General features: G+C 42.8%; 1 long non-coding RNA gene across 1 annotated transcript in view; it reads left to right on the forward strand.

The window, feature by feature from the left end:
- The first annotated feature begins 2716 nt into the window (after nt 1-2716).
- LOC124037757 overlaps nt 2717-17637 on the forward strand; it is a 54730-nt gene continuing 39809 nt past the window's right edge. The window contains exon 1 of the long non-coding RNA XR_006839227.1: nt 2717-2881. This is a non-coding gene — a long non-coding RNA (uncharacterized LOC124037757). The remainder of the gene's footprint in view (nt 2882-17637) is intronic.

Here is a 17637-nt window from a genome sequence, read left to right on the forward strand (position 1 = left end):
AGGATCACACACTGGAAAAGACGGCCAAAATGGAATTAAGACTGTTAGAATTGAAAATTGTATCATTCGATTTGGTTTGATTCCACTAGCTTTCTTTGTTTTTGGCACACATCCCTGATTTAAACATTTTTTTTTAGGTGATTTTATTAGGATAAAATGTCACCAATTATATCAAGACATTACTAAAGGAAACAAGACTGTATGTATGAGAGGGGATGAGAGGGTGAGAGGGAAGGAGAAAGGAGAGAGAATGGTAGTGTGTTTGGAGATGTGTTCGTTGCGGACTACAGTATGCCTCAATATGTAAGACAGAAGTGTAATCATAGACATTGTGGAATATTTCCATGGTAACATGAAATGAGTAGCAATTTGGGTTCAGTTGCTAAGGATGTAGTTATTATCCTGACCTGATGCTGAGCCTCGTATTTAAGTATTCATACCATGAATGAACAATTAAACCCAACAGATTGGTACCCAAATGGAGGGAAACAGCATGGAGCCAATATCTACGCCATTTGCATCCCTTCTCCTGTTATCAATTTGTTTATATAAATTTGAAGAGTTCCCTACAGTGGTTCATTAATAAAACATGGCCGACACATCATGTATCTAGGAATTCAAATCAAACAAATTAAAAGAATTAGGACGAAGTTTGATCCTTTCTGTTTCGTAGGTACATTTTCAGAGATAACGTTGTGTTTTGGTGTCTCAGCAACATGCTTAAACACTGGGCTATTTGACAGAGAAGCTTCTCTCTCTAACTGGGATCCTTGAATAGAGGACTCTCCTCCTTCAAAGTTTACATCTTCTTGGTTGGGTCCCATCTGCTCTGATTGAGAGGCTGTGAAAAGGAAACGGGGTGTTTGAGGATTGTGCTTCCATACAAAGAGGAGAGGCCAGCCCTGGCCCCTGTTGGCAGCTGAGTGTTCTGGGCTGGGGCTGCCTCCATCACTGGCCGCCAGACATCCTCCTCCTCCTCCTCCTCCATCCCCCCTTTCTTAGTCGAAGTCCATACAGGATGTGCAGAGATGGGGGGGGGGGGTGCTATGTAGACTGAGCTAAATTATTTTTGTGGGGGGCAAAAATATTTGCTGAAGCATCATGTTTCAAATGTCACTGTCATTGCATTGGGTAGTCATAGTTAGTTGTAGTAGTTCTGTGTGAGTATGTACTGTAGATGTAATGCTTTCAGGAGGGCTAATGATGTATTTCACTGACTGATCTTGATGTAACACAGTGAGCACTGCATGCATGAAAAAGTGACTCAAGCAAGCAGAGGTTTGATAAGCAACTGTGCTGCTTCTATTTGGCCTGTTTGTTTGAATGCAGAGAATGCATTGTGCTTGTCTGAAAAGCTTCGCTCCATAGAATCTCCCCCTCCCCAAGGTCACTTGCAGTGTCCCAGCTCTTATTCAGATATGGCTTATCTATTTTTTCAAAAGCCCTCTGTTTTCAATGCAAAGAATGGGCCATTCTGGAGAATGGCCGTCCGGCCTGGTACCATCCCTCATTCAAGGCCCTTTGTGCTGCCCCATTTAAAGAAGCTGTCATGTTCTCTGTGCAGTTGGCAGGGAAGGCCAAATCTACAGTGCCCCAGAAGTGACAAAAAGGACAACTTTTTTGTTTGCCTGCCATCGTGCGGACTGAGTCAAGGAGGAATTTTAGCAACATGTAATTTACTCTTGGGCCTTTTTTACTGTACGTAGCTTTAGAGATGGTAATTTCTCCCTTTCTCGGTGTGAAAAGATAACCATCAATCAGTTGTCAATTGGTCAATTGCAGAGGTGATGAAAAGGAAGGGGTTGAACAATCCCCTCTCTCTGGCTACCTAGAGTATTCAGGAGCCTTGGGAAAACGTGGCAGCTGGAGCAGAGCTGGGAGTGGATCAGTCACACAGGTACAGCAGCCATGGTAAGATCTGTTATCAGCCTTTTACTCTTCACCTGCTGCAGTGGTTTTAACTTGGAATAATTTGAAATTTGCAAACATTTAAGGGCATTTGGTTTATTGCTTAAATGCATGTGCACATTTAGTTTATTATATTTGCTCAATGATATTACAATTCAAATGCATGTGCATGCCAGTGTTTCTGTATTTGTCTGAAATATATTTCACATAAAAACACATTGTTTGTGTTGTAAAAATGTTTTAGTGAAGGGCACAATTTTACACACTGATTTGTTATGTTGAACTGTAACAAGCACACGTTTCTATAGCAGTACAGTATTTAATGATAGTCATCATTTTTGAAAGAGAGCTGAGAATGGCTTACGTGGAAGTGTCTCTTCAGGGCTATCTCCAAGTGGAGCATATCTGTAATATAAAGCCTGTCTGGTCTGAACCCCCCCCCCCCCCCCCAAATGATTGTGAAGCGTGCGGCAATGTGAAAACATCCTGACACCCCCCTCACCCCCAGGCCAGTTCCACCAATATTGATTTTGGTTTACGTCTGCTCTGTCCGCTGCTCAATGAAAAGGATTACAGGCCTGCGAAAGGATGAGATATCATCAGCTTGTAATCCAGCCCATGGTTTCCTAGCTACCGTATTGTCTATTCTGTTCCGCTATGTGAAAAATGTTGAATATCAACAATGAGTTTCAGTGCTGTATTGTTGAGTTTTGTATGAACTAATCTTGCCTCACTAAAAAAGACCTACAGCTTGGACAAAAGTCTATAGCCAGTGCATTCCTAGCTCCCCTTGCACTAAAGGCAGGCTGAGGCAGAGGGGAAGACATTTTAGTCTTGTGCTCTTCTAGTTGCTAAAGCGCTGGGCTGCCGGGCTGTGGGAGTCATGAGGCGGCCCTGCTTCATTCGATATGGGCTCATGGGGAGAGAACCATGGATGTGCAGGTCTAGGCCCTTAGAGCAGTGAGGGGGAAAGGTAAGCTGTCTGCTGACTGCTACTACACGGCTGTTTCTCCTCTTGTCAAGCTACAGTATGCTGTGTTTCCTTCTCTCCTTCCCCCTGTCTCTGCCTTTCCCTCCCTCTTTCTTTCTGGTTCTTTGGCCTTGTGAGGAAATTTGTTCTCAGGTGCAAATGTAGTCATTGAGTGTGTGGAACGACTAAAGACGAGCATGCTGGCTGTTTTGATTTGGAATGCAGATGAACAATAACCATACCTCCTGAGGTGGTGCAGGTCTGGGCAGAGTGGGGCAAGAGCAGCTCGTGGCAGGCAAGGTGTCTTTGTTATGTGATCTCTCTCTTACTTCGCTGCTGTTTGTAGACTAGAATAGCACCTGGAGGGGGTGAGGGCGACGGGGCTGGTCTATGATGGTACCTTTTTCCATTTGGCACCTGCATCAGCCCAAATGTAAAAGAGTTACGTCTCTCGCTGAAATGTGCACATTCATTCCAGTCAAAAGTTGATTTATTTCTCCTTTCTTCAGCCGCTAGTGTGCAGAGTGACAGGCCATAGCCAGCCTGTCTGAATGGGGGTGGGCCACTTCTCACTTAGATGACATGAGGGAATGTCTAATTTAACGAGCAGCTTAAAATCATTTGTTGAAGTAAAATAGAGACTTAGAATTGCAGTACCTCGGAATGCCTGTAGTATTATTTCTCAAATTAATATTCAATTTTTTTTGTATTATATTATGCAGTTATTACTGGTTTTGTGTAATGTTTTTGTGTAACTGATGTACATATTGTCAGTTATTAGTGTTTTTCTAATCCCAGCCAAGTTAATTATGTGAGAGGATTGGGAGTATTACTTTGTAAGCAGGTCTTTCTAAATGGTGGTGTGTGGGTGGGTGGAGGAGAGATGCAAGGAGGATGTGTGTTTGATGTAGGGTGGTGGGATAGAAGGATAGAAGGGAGGCTTGGCTCTCCTCTCGGCCGTGCTCACTGGAGAGTGCGCTTCAGTGGCTTCGGGCTGCTTGAGGTTGGCTTCCACGGAAACAAGGAGTTGAAGGGGGGACTGAGACCGTTTTGGTTGGCTTAACCCCCACCCCCCTCTCAACACAAACACATACCACACGCACACACCGACACACACTTACTTGAGTCATTTTCTATCCACGGCCCCGCACAGCACTGGAGCCTGAAGTTTTCCCCATCCTTGCCCATCATTGTCAGACAATTATAGGGTGGAACTGAACTAGAAAATCTGGTACAATCCATCAATTAGTACAAAGGGTTTTCTGTGTAGTGTAAAGGCAGGGATGCAGGAGCCCTTGCGGCTAGAAAAAATGGTCCTGATTGGGCACGGACAGTGGATTTTAGTGCTGCTTGGATACACCGTAAAGATGCTGCCTCCTACCCCTACAGGTCTGAGCAGCAGAGTACCACATTACAGGGCTCCTTTCTTAGGACTCCTTTGTGTATGTGTGTATTTTTTTCCTCCCTCGGTCTCTTCATCATCCATTTCAGCCATTACGTGCACTCAGTAAGAGTACACCCTAACAAAAGGCCAAGTTGTCGGCTGTGCAAGAAAGTGACATTGTTAAAAAGAAATAGATGTTAATGTGGTCCAGTGATGGAAAGCCTGGCGGACAGTGGATGGGCTCTCTTTATGTTCCAAGTATGTTTTGGTCCAAAAAGCACATCTGTTTCCATGCCTGGTGTTTTAGCATGAACATTAAGTTGGTGTTGGGGGCTGGTGGGTGTAGTGAGTGAAGTGGAGGGAGATGAGTAGTTATGAGAAGATATAGCTTCTGGCAACAGCTCCATTCACTCAAACTTTTCCACTCTAAAAAGCATCTACCATTTTTAAGTATCTGTGTGCAGTTGGAAGGAAGTTGCTAACTGGCAGTAGCACAAATGCTAACTAGTGTTAGCATAATGACTGGAAGTCTATGGGAACAGCTAGAATGCTAGCTTTTCCTTTAGACTTTGTCATTATGTTAATGCTAGTTAGCAATGGCTCGCGAAACTACCTCTAACTTCCTTCATAGTTGACACAGATTATTATTTATTTTTTTGCCAAAATCCCAAACTATCCTTTAAAGGATTTCCAATCAAAGAAGAAAGACAATATAATATATCATTTTAAACAGATTCACTGAATTGATAAGCATAATACACTGTAGATGAACTCTGTGGCATATTATACAAATATACTTGCCTCAAATAATATTATTATGTATTCTGTATTTACTATTTTGCTTTTGTTGCAGTAATTGTTTTGTAAAAACTTTATTATAGATTTTTATACCCCTTTTTCATGGTATCCAATTGGTAGTTACGGTCTTGTCTCATCGCTGCAATTCCCGTACGGACTCGGGAGAGGCGTGCATCCTCCGAAACATAACCCAACCAAGCCACACTGCCCACTTAACCCAGAAGCCAGCCACACCAAAGTGTCAGAGGAAACACTGTACACCTGGTGACCGTGTCAGCATGCACTGCACCTGGCCTGCCACAGGAGACGTTAGTGTGCAATCGGACAAGGACATCCCTGCCAGCCAAACCCTCCACTAACCCGGACGATGCTGGGCCAATTGTGGGCCGTCCGGTCCTGGCTGGCTGTGACAGAGCATGGACTCGAACCCAGAATCTCTAGTGGCATTCTTTTCTTAGGTTTTGGAGCTTAGGACTCTTTCTATTCTGCTATTTTCTTATTCAAAATGTCAGTAGTGCTTTTGATCAGCTTTAACATGTTACAAATTCACTTTGATCACAGAATTGAGTTGATTTGCAATTAGATTTCAAAACAACTTGTGTACATGCCTAGCCTTCAAAGGTCTTGTGAAATGAAAAATACTTCATTTTATGCATTATTTGTAGTCATTTATGCCGAAGTAGCAAGCAACTCTTCCCCAGCTGGTATAGAAATGAGACAATTTATAGTTTTAATCACCATTGGGTTTTGTTAAGAAATCTGAAAATATTCTCAGGTATTTGTTTACCTGAGTTGCACGCAAACTCTAATATCAAACCAAAAAGTTAAGTGGTGTGAGTAACTTGATGATGATGTAGTGAGAGTGACACACTAATGACTGACTGTTTGTCCTCGTTAGTTGTGCTCTGCTCTACAGCTGACTAGCTACTCCAGTGCTAATGAAGGTAGCAGCCAGTCAGAAAACAATGAGTGCAGGCTGAGCAGGCTCACTAATGCTCTGTGTGCTGCCGGCATGCCCCTCATCCAGGAAGCCCCCCAGCCCACCCTCTCCTCTCCTTCCCCTCCTCTTGCCGTGCCGGGCGCAGCTCTCCTCATCCAGGCCTAACCTCGCAGGAGCTGCTTCCTTTTGTTTTCTGCAGCTTTGTGTTCATCCTCCTCACACTCTTCTCTCCTCTCAAGCCCCTCTGAACTGAGACTGCCAAATTAGCTATTCAATACGTGCAATTTGCGGTGGGGCTTTTTGTGATGTGAACATCTATCCTCAGGGTTGAGAGCGCAAATCCCCCTCATTGCGCCGCGCTCCTCTCCCTCTCTGGACAGGCGGAGAGAGAACCTAATCTCCTGCAGCGGCCCTGACCCTAGCTCACACCGGCCATCGGCAGCTTCCGCAGGCGCCACATCTCAACAAGGAATTTACTCTACATTAGCATAGGAGGAACTAAGCCTCTTTTCCTCCTCAGTCCACAAAGAGAACCACAGTAGCCTCTCCACATGAAGCGCCATGCTCGTGTGATGTCTGATCTACGCCTGTTTCAGAACAGCGAATCGCGTTCAGGATTTTCAGGATGGAAAGTAGCTAGCTGCGTAAACAGTCAAAATAATTTGTGCAATTGAAATTTTAAAAAAGTTTTTTTTTTTTTTTTCAATGTTTAGTTTGAAAACAAATACAGGTGACTGTAGTAAATCTAGTCAGAGTTAATTCAAATCAGATAAGCCCTATCTAACTTTTCCTCAGTTTGGACTACTTTCCAGTTTCCAGTTCATGCTGGGGATGTCAGTGCTGAAATGAGAGGGGATTGCTTTTCCCGGTAGAGTGTTTAGGCATGATCTGTATGTGGCAGACCTGCAGGCCCAGCCAGCCAGGCCCAGCCAGGCCCAGCAGCTCAGTGGGTGTCATAGGAATTCTGCTTGCATGTTGGTCAGTACTTGAAAATGTTCCCTGTTCAAAGAAGGGATATAAGGGAAATAGGATTAGAGGGAAATCAAATGGCCAGTTAGATGAACAATAATACTTTTTGAATAGCAGATTTGGTCTGCCGCTAACTGTACTGAGATAACACTGACGATTGAAATGTGGGATTTTATTGTCAGTGTGAATCTTTCAATATGCAGAAAGTCAAACACACAGTGAGGTGTGTGTTTGTGTGCTTTGCCCGCGCACATGAATGTGTGTGTTTGTGTGTGAGAGAGAGTCTATGTCTGTCTTTGTGTGTCTGTGGGTGTGCTAGGCTGTATGTTGGATGACAGAGATTCCTGGAGTGTCCAGAGGCAGCCTGGAAGTGCTGGCTTGTCCCCAGGGGATGGATGACAGGCAGGCAGACCCAGCTTGCAGGGTGTTCCCAGAGACTGGAGGTCAACAGCAGGCAGGACACTTCTCCTCTCCCGCATGGGAAAAGGGTGACTGTGCTGCTCACATCACAAAGGGCTGGACTGTCTCAAAATAAAGATGTATGGGTTTTTAATGTTCAACTTCTGATGTAATTTGGGTACATTTCAGATGGGTCAGATCTTTCCCATGGTGGGAGAGACATTAGTGAATAAGATATTCAGCATGTTTGCAGTTCACCCCATGCAATGAAATATGTTATTATGTCATTCTGTTACACTACGTCATAACTGCTAATTTGGATGATATTAAGACAGTCACTGAACCATGTTAGTGGAACTGCAGCTGGGTCTGTTTTGGATTGGAAAGGTGACGAAGACCTCTGCTGTGTCTGTCACTATCTCTGATAGAAACCTCGGGGGTGGTAGGTGTCATTGGCTGTATGCTGATGTGTGAGGTGGAGAAGATGGGTTACAGAGTTGAGAAGAGACTTATTAGCCCACAGAGCACACTATCCCACCCCCAGACCTCTCTCTGGGGCCAGAGGAATCTCCACCACTCACAGACTGATGAAAAGTGAAGCCACCACGGGGCGCTGAGAAAATGAGAGCCATTACCACCACAAAAACACGGTCATTTGGATATAGAATGGAAGTCGGTGAGGCGCAGGCAGGGGCTAAGATATGGAGCTCAGTATTACAAAAGAAAAGGCAAAGGGGAGACTGCAATTTACTCTGAGACTGGCCACCTGACCGTGGAGAAGACCAGTAATCAGTAGAAAGGATTGGGATGGGGAGTGCCCTGGTGGAGATCTGTGGTGCATCACGGAGGCCCAACAGCATGCATCTCCGCTTAAACAGTCCTTTAGCTATGATGTCATCTTGCAGGACAGGCCAGGGACCTGCTGGCCAAGCTAGAGGACCTGGAGAGGAACTCCACCCATACACCCTTACCTCTGATGTGGTTCCACCTGATATCACATAAAACCATAGCATGAGATCAATACGAAGTTATATCGCTTGATGGCTAGTTTGGATAAAATTATACAGAAAACGTTTTTGTAACATTACCTATCCGGATAAGTAATTACCCTAGTCTCTATTGTAGGTAAATTCTCCCTCCTGTATAGAGTGAAAGTGATTTAATTTGGGTACAGATGTGATTTATTGCGCATCGATAGCTTCATTTAAATTGGCAGAAAATGACAGGAAACGGTAGCAAGTCACAGCTCACACTTGATGTTCATTGTGTATGCAGCTGAATCAAAAATCAATCTGCTTCTACATCTGCCATCTTGAGGGTTAAGGGACACAGATGGCTCCATCGCTGGCATCCCACCAAAGCCTGGTGTTAATCGGATGCCAAGGCTGAAGAGGGAAAGTTTGAATTCTCCCTTGTTCCTTCGTTAAGATCTCAGGTCTCCCTGCCACCAGATGTGACCGATTGCATGTTGTTGCAATCTGGGTTTAATCACGCATCATTGACAAAATGACACTCCTATGGAAGGGCTGAATAGGAAATTAAAGCATTTTAGATAACGTTCATAATTGACTAAATTGTTTAAGCCCCCAGATCACATGTATAATCTCTGCCTCACATGACCGTGCTAAAACAAAGTGCCTTGTTTGATCATTAATGATTTGGATACTTTAAACACTAATCACATTTCCAGTTAAGTTTGTTTTGGGTCTTTGGTTCAGAGCGATAGGAATATAGAATGTTGATCATGATAGTCCATCTTTGGCTTAAACTCCATTTAAGTGATAATTGGTCTTTCAGCAGGCAGCTCTAGGCGATGATGATGAACTCTGAACTCCAGTCTATGTCCATCCACTTTTCACACTCGGCTGTACTTTTGCTGTAAATACAGGACTAGTTCCCCATTTCAATTTGAAAGCATGTTGGCGTTATCCATCCCCTTCAGGCTATTGGGCTTTTATAGCCCAAGATCGTCACTGTTGATAATATTAAGTGGAATTTCTCTCTCATCAGTCATAAAGTGGCTCTAAATGCTAACGTGTATGAATATGTACATTTTGTGTATGGAAATGTCCTATTTGACAAAAGAAAGGCTAATCCTCTTTAAAGATCTTGAACTTAAAATTAATCTCATTGGAGCATCTTGCTTGGTCCCCATTTAACTTCCTTCAAAATATAGATATGTTGAAAATGATAAGACTACAGCTTGATCTTAAATGATTTCTACTCAGGGTATGAGGAGCACTTTGGTGCTTCATTGCTAGGTGTTATCGCTCTGTTTATGTGCTCCAGTATCATGTGCTTACGAATTAATAGAGCTCAAAGTTGAGCTTCTCAGTCTATAGCAATTATCCAACTCTCTGTGTGAACCAAGTCTTACCAGAGGTGTTCCAACAGTGTACAGAGTCTCACATATCATTATTTAGAACTGGATGATCAATAATTGAGAACCATTGGACGAGAGGAATACCATTATGTTGACAATATACTCTGCATAGGGTACACAGTGTAATGTGGCTTGTTGTTTAGCAACTCCAACACTCGTTTAATCTGCAACTATTTATTTTCCTCTTTCTGTTACCTCTTTAAGGAACTCGCATTTTTTTTTAAATCTTGGGGATTTTGTCAATGAGTTTACAAAAGCAGTGTGTGCTTATACAAAATGTATCAGGTAGAAATGATAGCTTCCCCCATGCGAGGTAAATCAGCAAAGTCATTTTGGTTTTGTTTTATTCTTATCTGGTCATTTAATTGCTGCTATTGTCTCATTAGGAGGAGGCACCCATGAATGACAAGAGAAGTTGAAGTGAAAATGTACTTTTTTTTCCCAGTTTGCTTTGAATGGTTTCAGTTTGAAGACGGGCTTGTATATGATCTCTGCCAGTGCTGGTATTGTAAGCACTGCTAAACAGTACAGACAACACTTGCCAAATGCTGCCTTTGCTGTTTAACAGATAATTCAAAAATGTCTCTGCAAATTATCAAAATTTAATTAGCAATATAAATGCCAGAAGGAGCACATTATGTGCAATTGTCTTGCTATCTTTCCAGAAATTAGTCTTTTAAAATGAATTTGCTGTATCAGTCATCTTTAAAATATTTTTGATCACTGAATTCATAGTTTCCATCCTGTGTTTTCTTTAAGGTATTCATTGACATAGGTGATTGCCTCTTAATTACTAGCACAGCCTCCTCCTATTCACTCCTATTAATTCATGTTTTCTGGCACAGTCCCAAAAGGCAGCCTTGCCCTATATCTTCTAATTACTTCTATAATTGAATTTGCTCACTGTTTCTGGGCTATGTTTTTAAGTGCCTGTTTGTTCCGAGGGTTTATTGTGTCTTTGTGTGACAGCCCTCTGCAGACAGAACATGCATAGCCATCTTTCCTCATTTCTCATACATTTTCCACAGCCTGAGTTCTCTTTCTTTCTTTCTTTCTTTCTTTCTTTCTTTCTTTCTTTCTTTCTTTCTTTCTTTCTTTCTTTCTTTCTTTCTTTCTTTCTTTCTTTCTTTCTTTCTTTCTTTCTTTCTTTCTTTATTACTTGCACCTCCAAACCCCAGACATATGATGGGTTAGTGAAACAGGAAGGAAATTAATTAGTGGGGGGAAAACAATTACCCTGACTTCTTCTCGTCCAGTCATTAGTACTATAACCCAAATATGTGAACCAATAAATCCTCCATAGTGTTTCTTTGTCACTGAATACAGTTTTATGGAGATGGTCCTTATACACTTCCAGTAGCTGCTCAGGGTTGGTAAATGGAAAAGCTTCATACTATTCCAGAAATGTGCCGTATAGAGTCGTAAATCATATTAATGACCTTGAGCCTATCAGAGATGACGTGAACCTGATCAGGAGTGGCTATAGGAAATGTGAATGTAACCTTGATATGTTCAGATAGACACTCAGGAGGAGCCTCTGCGGAGCTATGTGTGCTCTGCTCTCTTAGTGCACCAGTGATGAATTAAAAGACATGTTGCATATTGGTAGAGACTAACATAAGGAGCATTGAGGATGCCACAGGGCTGAGGGTCCAGCACAGTCCTGTGTGTTGTGTCCCTGTGAGTGGGGCTGAGAGGAATCTCCCTGACCGTTCCCTGTCCCTCTTATCTTCCTGGTGCTATCGAGGCCAGCCGACGACAAACCGGCAGTCCCCTGATGGGCCTGGAGGGCTCATTGTCCTCATGTCAGGGGGCATTATCCCACCGTAACGTCCGAAAAATGATTCCCCAGGCCTGACAGTGTGTCTTTGAAAAAACTTTCCCTCACTCTCATTGATTTATTTTCCCATCCGGCTCCTATCTCGCCTGCCTTTTGTTTCCTTATCGTTGCTTCAGGTTATTATGTGCAAAGTATTGACAGGAGCAGGAGGCCGTGGTCGATGGAGAGCTAATGCATCCGTAATCCCGCCTTTGTTAAGGAGGAATGTTTCACTCGGGTCTCCGATGGGGAGAGAGGCGCAAAGCTGTTGATCCCCAGTTTATTTGTTGGGAAGCCCATCCATCAATCAAACTGGAGACCATCTGACTGCTGAATGACACAGGGACTCGGCTGAAGACATTTGATAACAGCAGTATTGTCAGAAGGCTCCCCTCACTCTCTTCGATAAGAAATACATTTGACTGGAGCAGATAAGCACATGAGGATTAAAGCCTTTAAGAGAGTGGGTTTACACACATGCCACAAGAGTTGTTGTTTTTCAAGAGCTTTGGTGTAAACGATACTTTTGGCAAACAACACAAAAATACAGATTCAAAGAGTGTGCTGCTTGTGATAGCGCAGGATATGCTTGGATTATTTAGAAGGTTCCTGATAGTGACAGCAACCCCTATAGGTATGTGGCATTTTGAGGAGACAACTGGGAAGGTGCATAAAGTAATAGGCTTAGCGCTGTGGCATGTTGTCATGCTCTGTGAGAACCATTGTCATGAATGGCATACGTATAACAGATGTTATGTGTCGTACCAGCTACTGTATAGAGAGAACCTACTTAACATGTGACTCTGATCTGGAGTGGATTGTAATCCAAAGACAAACCAACAACATTATCATCACCACCATCTAGAGTATTCTCTCAATCGGATTAATGCTAGGAGAAGGGTTATATCCATCGTGGATATTATAGTTAATCATCTAGGCATGAGGTAGCCAGCAAGCTTCTTAGAATGGCATACCTTATTCAGGACTGTGTACAGTACCTTTGTTAGATGGAGAAATTAGCTTTGTGTATTAGCGCTGAAACAGTGTTTCGATGTCAGGCGTTCTCAGGTTGACTATACTAAAGGCCATATAAATCATTTTAGTAGAATTCCATAGGGTTCGACAACTATGATTATTATACAAATGATGAAGTCATTAAAATAACAGAATAACAATATTTCCTCTAATGGAATATAAAAAATACATTTGAAGAGAATACTTGAGTATGATCATATCAAACATACAGTTTATTAAACATAATCGAGTCGAGGAGCGAGAAGAAGAGGTTGTACATACATTTATATTCTGTTCAGAAAAGGGTTAGTCCAACATTTGCCCAACTCTACATTTTCCATTTTCCAAAGTAAAAGGACAATGACCTGAAAATGGATTTCAGTAGAAAATCCAAAGAAATCCTGAAATTACCGGAGGGCAAAAAAAATGGAGGTTATTGTGACCCGTGCATTAACACACTGTATGATTAAGATGTTCATAATGTGTTCATAATGACTAGAGGCTAAGGAGTCAGAAGAGGGGGGAAAATCAATGTAAGAGTGCTGGAGATTAGCCTGACAAATTACATGCGCCTGGCTACTCCATTGTACAGTATGGCCTCTATATTCTAAAGAAGACGCCACAAGATCGAGCTGCCAAAAGGCGTATGGACTCCAAGATCATTTTTATTGATTTTGAACAAACGTCAATGGGGGTAATTGTAGGTAGTCCAGCGACCCTGCATGTTGGATGTATGTCAGGTCCTGACAGAGACAGACAGACAGCTGTCATTGTTCCTCTGTCCGGGCCATTCACACTCCCAGACACACTCACTTAGAAACAGACCTCTTTTTTTCATTTACATTATAACAGAGATGGATCTTGTGTCTTGGTCTACTAGGCAGTTCATTACTGCTAAAAGTATGACAGATAATTTGACATTGTTCAAAGTCAGCACCTGAAAATCTGAAGTGGTAGCTATAATCTGTCATGTGCACACATTGAAGTGAAAAGTTATTATCAAAAAGCCTCAAGAAAACATTTAATAGTGGACAATTTCAGCAACAAGAATTGAATGTCCCAAATGATATACACGAGGAATTGTCCATAAAGTGTAGCTAACTCTTGTTACACGCTATTAGTTACTAATTGATTATTAATGTGACGTAATAAAAACAAGGATTTAAGTAGATTACTTACAAGAACAGATCCAAGCCATACGGCAGCAGTATGTTTATGCTTTCCGCCAACCTCAAGCTTTACTCTTGATTGATATTCATCTAACAAATCAGCTTGTTGCGTCATAATGAAATGTGTGCGTGTAACGTGATAAGGGTTGGCAGCGTGGGATCACTTGATTCTATTAGCCTGCATCTGATGTACCACCGAGTTACATGGCAACGTTAAGCATAGCAGATGTTAACAGTGGGAGGTAAAGTGCTGACAGCTATAAGTGCTCTCTGGCAGTAGCACGTACACACACACACACGCACGCACACAGACAGGCAGACAGACACACACAGGAGGGCAGATGTTGCATGCACTCGGCACAAGTTTCTCCCCTTCCTTTCTTTATGGCATTTAAAGTATCCGTACAGCACATTGGGATCTTTCCCATGGAGTTCCTGCCATTCCAAATGGTGAGAATGAATGGCATAGGCCTCCATAAGTCAAGGGCTCTCTTTGCTTTTCACAGACAGGCAAACGCCAAAGACTTATCTTCCCGTTGGCCACAGGCCTTTATGAGCTAGTTGCGAAATTCTACAACTAGTGTTTGAGGAAGGGGTAAGAAAGGTAAGGAACTGAGAAATGTGTGTCAAGTCACGGCTTGTCTGATGGTAGAGGCTACTGTGTCTCAGGTCTTTCTGGTGTTCTCACATTAGCTCCATGGTGTGATGTCTCTCTCTCTCTCTCTCTCTGGCTCTGGCTGTAGGCTACTACTGGACTCATATAGGACTGGAAAGGCAGGCTGGGCACTCATTCAACTCACTTCACATATGTTTGTCTCTATTTTCTTTGAATATGATTTCAAACTTAGTAAGATTTGTATTTCTCCTGGAATAGTGAAAGTACATGTGGTGTGTGTGTGTGTGTGTGTGTGTGTGTGTGTGTGTGTGTGTGTGTGTGTGTGTGTGTGTGTGTGTGTGTGTGTGTGTGTGTGTGTGTGTGTGTGTGTGTGTGTGTGTGTGTGTGTGTGTGTGTGTGTGTGTGTGTGTGTGTGTGTGTGTGTGTGTGTGTGTTCTTTTTTAGAAAGTCAGGTGTGTCACCCAATTCAGTCAGTATCGACTGGATGCTTTTGTTATGCTTCTGTGTCTATAATAGCCTATGTGACTGAAAGAAAAACTGTGAAAACTGTACAGTTAAAGTCAGAGTTTACATCCCCCTTGGCCAAACACATTTAAACACACTTTTTCACAATTCCTGACATTTAATCCTAGTAAATATTCCCTGTCTTAGGTCAGTTAGGGTCACCACTTTATTTTAAGAATGTGAATTGTCAGAATAATAGGAGAGAAAATTATTTCAGCTTTTATTTCTTTCATCACATTCACAGTGGGTCAGAAGTTTACATACACTTAATTAGAACCAGGGACCTTCTACACACATCAAGGGGAACTAGTACTTCAAGGTCTCAGAGCAAGTGATGTCACCGATTGAAACGCTATTTAGCGCGCACCACCGCTAACTAAGCTAGCTGTTTCACATCCGTTACACTCACCCCCCTTTTGACCTCCTCCTTTTCCGCAGCAACCAGTGATCCGGGTCACGGCACCAATGTAACAGTATAACTTTAGACCGTCCCCTCGCCCATACCCGGGCGCAAACCAGGGACCCTCTGCACACATCAACAACAGTCACCCACAAAGCATCGTTACCAATCGCTCCACAAAAGCCACGGCCCTTGCAGAGCAAGGGGAACCACTACTTCAAGGTCTCAGAGCAAGTGACGTCACCGATTGAAACGCTATTTAGCGCGCACCACCGCTAACTAGCTAGCAGTTTCACATCCGTTACACTTGGGGTCTTTGTCCATTTGGAAGACCCATTTGTGACTAAGCTTTAACTTCCTGACTGATGTTTTGAGATGTTGCTTCAATATATCCACATAATTTTCCTGCCTCATGATCCCATCTATTTTGTGAAGTGCACCAGTCCCTCCTGCAGTAACGCCTCCCCACAACATGACGCTGCCACCCCCGTGCTTCACGGTTTGGATAGTGTTCTTCAGCTTGCAAGCCTCCCCTTTTTTCCTCCAAACATAATTGTCATTATGGCCAAACAGTTCGATTTTTGTTTCATCAGACCAGAGGACATTTCTCCAAAAAGTACAAACTTTGTCCAAATGTGAAGTTGCAAACCGTACGTACGTTCATCTCTAGGAGACAGAACGTGTCTCCTTCCTGAGTGGTATGATGGCTGCGAGGTCCCTTGGGGTTTATACTTATGTACTATTGTTTGTACAGATAAACGTGGTACCTTCAGGCATTTGTAAATTGCTCCCAAGGATGAACCAGACTTGTGGAGGTCTACAATTAAAATTCTGGGGTCTTGGCTGATTTCTTTTGATTTTCCCATGATGTCAAGCAAAGAGGCACTGTGTTTGAAGGTAGGCCTTGAGATACATCCACAGGTACATCTCCAATTGACTCAAATGATGTCAATTAGCCTAACAGAAGCTTCTAAAGCCATGACATAATTTTCTGGAATTTTCCAAGCTGTTTAAAGGCACAGTCAACTTAGTGGATGTAAACTTCTGACTCACTGGAATTGTGATACAGGGAATTATAAGAGAAATAATCTGTGAATAATTGTTGGAAAAATGACGTGTCATGCACAAAGTAGATGTCCTAACCGACTTGCCAAAACTATAGTTTGTTAACAAGAAATGTGTGGAGTGGTTGAAAAACGAGTTTTAATGACTCCAACCTAAGTGTATGTAAACTTCCGACTTCACCTGTATGTCTTTCATTATTTATAACCTGAAATAAAAGTGAAGAAGAAGTAACATTGTTCATGTCAGTAGATATATTTGGCAGAAGTGGACATTTAAAAAAAATGACAGTTGAAAGGACATTTGAGGGGCTGTCAAATTGAACGTTTTATTTCTCTGAACATTTTTATTTCATAATTTAATTAATAATATATAATAATATATGCCATTTAGCAGACGCTTTTATCCAAAGCGACTTACAGTCATGTGTGCATACATTCTACGTATGGGTGGTCCCGGGAATCGAACCCACTACCCTGGCGTTACAAGCGCCATGCTCTACCAACTGAGCTACAGAAGGACCACCAGAAGAATTTGCAGTAGATAAATAATAGTGAGCATTGATATTTTTCCACAGATGGATACACAATGCCACTCCAGCTTCTCTCTTTGTCCAGCCACTTACCCAAAAACATGATTTTGTTTGTGTGTGTGCGGTAGCAAGGGAATGGTCTTCATTTTTACCAGATTCTCCCAGCTTTCACAAACTCCACCTCAAGATAGCCATTTAGACTAAAGCCCTGGACGGCCATCAAAACAAAGCTCTATCAAAGGAAGCTCAGCCCTGTCAGATGGTTGTCCAGCCTTGTGTGTCTGGAGCATACTTGTATCTGCATGCTCCTGGCCTAAAAGCAGCAGAGAGGCCAATCCTATCCCGGCCTGCGCTTAATGCTCCATGCCTGGCGCCAGCTAGGCCTGCCGACCAGGGTGTAGGAAGCCATGTCTGTGCCACCTAGGCTGCCTCGTGCCTTCCCACGCCCCGGCATCCTCCCTTGCCCCATCTCCCCAGGCTGTCTGGAGCTCTTCCCAAACGGATGGAGGATACGGTCAACAGCTTAGATGGATGCCACATTAGGTCCTGCTGGCCTGTGGAAATCCTACTGGAAAACTGTGCTGTGTTTTCATGGATGTGCTACGGATGTTGTGTTACATGGTTTATACAGTGGGCATCCAAAGTATTCACCCCCCTTGGATTTTTGTCATATTTTGTTGCATTACAAAGTGGGATTGAAATAGATTTATTTGTCAAAAGAAATTGTCAATGATCTACAAAAAAATACTCCATATTTTCTAAGTGCAAAG

This window comes from Oncorhynchus gorbuscha, linkage group LG06 (assembly GCF_021184085.1).
Source record: "Oncorhynchus gorbuscha isolate QuinsamMale2020 ecotype Even-year linkage group LG06, OgorEven_v1.0, whole genome shotgun sequence".
NCBI classification, from domain to species: Eukaryota; Metazoa; Chordata; class Actinopteri; order Salmoniformes; family Salmonidae; genus Oncorhynchus; species Oncorhynchus gorbuscha.